Raw genomic sequence first — 6,950 nt, forward strand, 5'->3', positions numbered from 1 at the left:
GGGGTCACCGTAAATCACTGCTGGGCTCTCTGTATACCCGGTACAAAATCAGAGGCTTTTCTGATTTACCGTAATTCACCGCTGGGATGTCCGTGTACTCAGCACATAATCAGAGGCTACTCTGATTTACTGTAATTCACCTCTGGGATGCCAAGGTTACCCAGAACATAATCAAAGGCTTCTCTGATGGGCGTTTTATGAGCGCGCACAAACCTTTCTTCGTGGTTGTTTCAGGTCATCCTTCCAATGCTGGGAGTCCCCTTCAGATAATAACTTTCCCGCAGACAAAAGATATGTTAGTGCTAATCTTTCAGAAACTGGTAGAAGAGGAATAATGTGTTTCAGCTTGTCATGCTGACTTGACTAAAGAGAAAGCCAGTGGCTGCCTGTAAATGTGCACTTCATCAGAAAACAAATGTGTTAATGATTACTTTTATTTTTCCTAAAAATTGTCTCTGTGCCCTGAAATTTGACAACAAAACCATATAAAACAAGCATTGGCATAGCCAATAGGTCTCGCCTTTGGGACCTTATAAGTGTTTAGCCATGCAACAGTTCATGTTATTGCACCAAGGATATTGTGCTGCATAATTAAATACTTATAAGGTCCCAAAAGCGAGACCTATTGGCTATGCCAATGCTTGTTATTAGTGAAATAAAGGGAAAATAAAATGATAATAACTTGCGTTATTATCATTTTATTTTCTCCTACTTCCTCAGCTTTGCGTGAGGGGACAGGGGAGCAGTGGGAGCACCTCCTAAGTGCGCAATACAGCTTGGCCGGCACTCTCGAGCCATCCAAAACAGTCTTGCATGCTAAGGCAGCGCTGTGGCTGACTGGGAGCTTGGGTGTGCTTCCAGTTCAGGCGAGCGAGGGAGGACTACGGAGGATTACGAAGGAGAGACGTGGCGAGGAAGCGGTGAGAAGGTATGCTTTTTATTCTATTTTTTAATACCTGTCCCCCCCCACTACCTCTGATCCGTGCTGGCCACAACTGCCTCCCTATATCTCTCACCTGTCTTTATAACATCTCTTTATTATGTATCTCTCTCACACCTGTCTCTTCTCTGTGCTGTTTCTTGTCATTTTCTCTATTCACCTCTCTCACATGTCTCGCTCCATCCTCTCCGTCTCGTTCTCTCACTAGCCCCTCACCTTTCTCTCACATGTCCCTCCCCCTCTGATCTCCCTCTTCTCATTTGTCTCCCACTTCTCCCTCTGAGCTGTATCTTTCTAATAAGTCCCACCTGTCTCTCTCAGTTGTTTATCTCCCTTGTGTCTCTTTATAACTTTTGTGTACCCCTCTCTCTGTCACCCATAGGTCTCTCTTTCTCATTGTTTCTATCTATATCACATTTCTCATTCTATGATCCCCTCCCTCCAGTCTTTCCCTCTAACCTTTAACTGTCTTTGTCCCATGCCTGAGTTTATCACCTATCCCTTTCGCCTGTCACACTCTTTCACTTCTTTCTATATCTCCCTTACATCTGCCACCGCTCTCTGATGTCTTTAATCCCTCTCTCTCCCACCTCTGTCTTTGCCTCTGCCTCTTTCTAATGTCCTCTTCCTCTGTTTCTTGCATTATTTTTCTCCTCGTGGTCTTTCCGCTCTAACCTCCCTCCTGTTTTTCTTGCTCTTCATGATTGTTTTACTGCTGTGTTTGCTTAGACCTGGCTTCTGCTTACAGTTTTCATTCATCCTCGTGCACACAGTGTAGCTGAGGGGCACAGAAAGCATACAGTGCTCACTTAAACCTTGTTTGACTTTGTTGCTGACAGTACCCTTACAACCTCTGAGGCCAGGGGTCGCAAGGACAGTGTTAGGGGTCGCAGGAGGGAAGCAAAAGTGACCTCTAAATGACGTCTCTGGATGAGTCTGCCTGAGGCAGGGATTAGCACTGAAGCTGTTTCTGGTTTGAGCAGATGGTAAATCCTACCCAATCCTCCAAAATGAAATACGAATGGAAAAATCCCCATGAAACATCACTGACACAGATGCAATTTACACAACCAAATACAACCTGTGTTATGTTTTTTAAACATACTCCCATGTAAATGCAATTATGAGCAAGATAACACCGACCTCATAACCAGTGCAGGAGAACTAAGTTTTTCAATTTGGCCAAAATAAATGCTGACTTTGCCTTGTCAGACACACGCTCCCAAACCGCACCATGAGTGAGGAACAGGCTTAGTGTCAAATCCGACACCAGGAGGTACAGCTGCTGGACACACAGCTACAACTGTAGGTACAGGTGTGGTAATACAACAACACCGGCCGCCTCCACCCACTGGGCGGAGTCCAGGGCTCAGGTTCATCAGGAGATGCTGAATCCATTGACTATCTCAAGGGAGTAGAAATTCACAACCTATCGCCTGGGAATAGACGCCATCCACTGCCCACTGGAGGCAACAGAGAATGCATTATAGATGAATTATGGGATGCAGACTGCCATTGCCCTCATGAAAATGCTGATGATGCTACATTTTTTGGCTACAAGAGGGTTGTAGGAGCCAGTGGGTGGAGAACATGCCACGGTACAGCCCAGATTCTCAGTGGTGTTAAAATAGGTAGCTGTGCCCTACCTCATTTGGTACCACTGTGAAACGCCTTTCCAATGAACCCCCAAACAGTAAACTGGGTGAAGTCTAACTTTTATTTCACTGGTTCATTCCCCAAGGTAACATGTGTTCTGGACTTTACACATGTAGCCCTCGTGCCTGCTACGGCCACCGAACAAATTTAACAAACGTGGGAGATTCATCGCAGTCAAAATATGCTAATGGAGTGTGATGCACAGCAACAAAACTGGGAGATTCAACGCAGCCAAAATATGCAAATGGCGTGTGGTGCACGGCAACAAAACTGGGAGATTCAACGCAGCCAAAATAAGCAAATGGCGTGTGGTGCACGGCAACAAAACTGGGAGATTCAACGCAGCCAAAATATGCAAATGGCGTGTGGTGCACGGCAACAAAACTGGGAGATTCAACGCAGCCAAAATATGCAAATGGCGTGTGGTGCACGGCAACAAAACTGGGAGATTCAACGCAGCCAAAATATGCAAATGGCGTGTGGTGCACGGCAACAAAACTGGGAGATTCAACGCAGCCAAAATATGCAAATGGCGTGTGGTGCACGGCAACAAAACTGGGAGATTCAACGCAGCCAAAATATGCAAATGGAGTGTGGTGCACGGCAACAAAATTGAGGGATTCAACACAGCCAAATATGCAAATGGAGTGTGGTGCACGGCAACAAAATTGAGGGATTCAACACAGCCAAATATGCAAATGGGGTGTGGTGCACAGCAACAACATTGAGGTATTCAACACAGCCAAATATGCAAATGGGGTGTGGTGCACAGCAACAAAATTGAGGTATTCAACACAGCCAAATATGCAAATGGGGTGTGGTGCACAGCTACAAAATAGGGAGATTCAACACAGCCAAATATGCAAATGGCGTGTGGTGCACAGCAATAAAATAGGGAGATTCAACACAGCCAGATATGCAAATGGTGTGTGGTGCACAGCAACAAAATAGGGAGATTCAACACAGCCAGATATGCAAATGGCGTGTGGTGCACAGCAAAAAAGTTGAGGTATTAAACAGCCAAATATGCAAATAGAGTGTGGTGCACAGCTACAAAATTGTGAGATTCGACACTGCCAAATTCTGCAAATGGCATGTGGTGCACAGCAACAAAACAGGGAGATTCCACACAGCCAAAATATGCAAATGGCGTGTGATGCACGGCAACAAAATTGAGGGATTCAACACAGCCAAATATGCAAATGGGGTGTGGTGCACAGCAACAAAATTAAGGTATTCAACACAGCCAAATATGCAAATGGGGTGTGGTGCACAGCAACAAAATTGAGGTATTCAACACAGCCAAATATGCAAATGGGGTGTGGTGCACAGCAACAAAATTGAGGTATTCAACACCGTCAAATATGCAAATGGGGTGTGGTGCACAGCTACAAAATAGGGAGATTCAACACAGCCAAATATGCAAATGGCGTGTGGTGCACAGCAACAAAATAGGGAGATTCAACACAGCTAGATATGCAAATGGCGTGTGGTGCACAGCAACAAAATAGGGAGATTCAACACAGCCAGATATGCAAATGGCGTGTGGTGCACAGCAAAAAAGTTGAGGTATTAAACAGCCAAATATGCAAATGGGGTGTGGTGCACAGCTACAAAATAGGAAGATTCAACACAGCCAAATATGCAAATGGTGTGTGGTGGACAGCAACAAAATAGGGAGATTCAACACAGCCAAATTCTGCAAATGGCATGTGGTGCACAGCAACAAAACAGGGAGATTCCACACAGCCAAATATGCAAATGGAGTGTGGTGCACAGCAAAAAAATTGAGGGATTCAACACAGCCAAATATGCAAATGGAGTGTGGTACACATCTAGTAATTATTCAATACCTTGCCAGTTTCCCAGGATCTACACACGATTCCACGAGCCTCTGCACCAGAATACTACATACCATGAAACATAATACCTGCCTAGACATGCTTGCTAGGTGAGTACAAACCCTCAAATTTCCACACCCCGTTTGCATGGTATCTGCCTGGCTTAACGCTGCCTTGACTGCGGCCACATAGTATTATGTTTGAGGCAGTCCTTCCTTATACAAATCCTAACAAAGTGAAAATATTGTGTATAAATTAATAATGAGATCCACTGTGTCTACAAAGGTGTTGCAAGACTCAAACATGATGCTATACAGAACACAACATACTACAGTGTCCCAAGGTATATACACTTTACTTCACACCCAAGTGATTTAATCAAAAGGTGTTCCTGTATTATATTGTGTGGATCATAAAACTCAAACATGGCTTAACTTTCTTTCTCCTGCAGACGACTCTGGTCACACAAAGAGGGACTGGCTACTGATACCTGTCAATGATCCAACAACCCCATCAGAACGTGCTTACAAGGAGGGATGTTCAAGGATTAGGAAGGTTATCGAAGGCGAATTTGGAAAGCTAAAGCGTTGCTTTAGATACCTGCAACTGAGTTGGGGTGCCCTAACATATACAGAAGATTAGGTGTATGAAATAGCACTTGTGTGCTGCAGAAGGTGGCAATAAAACCTTGAGTGCCCATCCCCAAGATGAAAAACTGGCAGACGATGGATCAAGTAAATTCAATGAACATCCATAGGGACGACAGGGAAGCAGCCGCATGGTAATGCCAACCACCAGGGATGCTTCCTTGTATGCAAGTGAGTGGGAGGCTTAGGAAACTTTAAGGCTGCATAGGGTACGCCTGCTGGAAGACCTGGGAGTAGGAGGTGGTGGTGATGAGTGGTGGAACAGCTGTTCCTTCAGGTGGCTTGTGGGTGAATAGCATGCATTCTCTCTGATATAGTAACCAATTCATTCTCTGGAGAAGGATTCTCCAAAGTCGGTCGTGGAGGGCCGGATCCATGCCAGATTTTTCAGATAACTACATTTATCTAAATGGGGAGATGCTAAAAATCTGGCATAGATTTAGCCCTCCTGGACCGCCTTTGGAGAACCCTGCACTGGATCAAGACCATTTGTTCCTCTTCTACTGGTGCAGCAAAGTTGGAAAGGGAGGTAGCAAAGCTAAAAGTGCCCAGCAGTTTGTCCGGTCAGAGTCCCTCACCCTAGCTTGAGCACTTGCGCACATCAATCAAACCGTTGGCGTATGCGATTAAGCATCACTGAAAGGGTTCTTGGCTCAGCAACAAGAAAAGATTGTTCAGTTTATCCCGGATCTCACTCAGCGTGGAGGAATTTGCTGTGGTTGGACTCAGCTGCAGAGGGCTCCTTGGCGCTAAGCCTCTGTGTAATTTGTGCCAAGGTCTGGTTGATGTTGGCAGACTGTTCTGCTGGTGCAGCTTTTCTCATCCGTCCCTGAGTTCCTGGAAGTAATGATGGCCATTCATATGTTTTCAAGTCCTAATTCCCTTCTGTGCCCCAAGGCTCATACTCTGATCAGCCTTCAAAGGAAAGGAACTTCACCATACTTTCACAAGCCACTTGACTCTTTCCAGATGCCACATGTGTCCATAGTCCATAGTGCCAATAGTGGTTGCTGTGGATGAGCTGGTTGATGGCGATGTAATGGTCGTTTTAATTAAAGCAGTTGGACCAACTCTGCTAGAAGTGAAAGTTGTGCTCATTGAAGTAGCCATTATGATAGATGTTGTGATGGCTAGTTATTGATGATGAATTGGATGCGTTGGTGTTTGTACTTCTTGGCATAGTGGTGGATGTGGTGACAGCTTGTGGTACAACTGCAGGTGTTGCTGCGTTGGTTGACAGTGGGTCTGCTGATGTCCGTTTCCTGGTTGCACGTGTGGGTGGTAGAGTATGGCTAGCTGATGGCAGTTCTCCATCTTCCCTCTTAGCCTCTAGTATGTTGCCTCCAAAGCATGTTATGTATTGCAGCCTTGCATAATTCACAGTTGGTGAGTATGTGTATTTTCACAAGAGGCACTGGGAGACACCAACTGTAGGAGCGTAGGATCTGCCTCTTATGGTTATCCCCACTTTTTGCTGATGTATCACTGTTTTTGACTTAGTCTGACTGGGATCCTGCTATTCAGGACCCCAGTCTATCTGCTTTCTCCTGTAAAATTGATTGCATGTACTTTAGGTACACTCCAGATTGGATTCTGGGGCACCCTTATCAGTCCCTATTATATGGTACACCATGTGCCCAGGGCATAGGTACCCCAGAGGCCTCCCAGGGGCTGAAGCATTTATAGTGCCACCCCTGAGAGGCCATTCAAACTGACACCACAGGTCTGCTACTGCAGCCTGTGTAAGGAGGTGCATGCACCCCTTACTTAGATATAGGTTCCCTATAGCTATTCTAAATCACTACACACATAAACCTATCAGTCACCCCTATGGCAGGCCTTAACAATCCTGAAGGCAGGGTGCTG

The sequence above is a fragment of the Triturus cristatus genome, chromosome 10 (assembly GCF_964204655.1).
Source record: "Triturus cristatus chromosome 10, aTriCri1.1, whole genome shotgun sequence".
Classification (NCBI taxonomy): domain Eukaryota; kingdom Metazoa; phylum Chordata; class Amphibia; order Caudata; family Salamandridae; genus Triturus; species Triturus cristatus.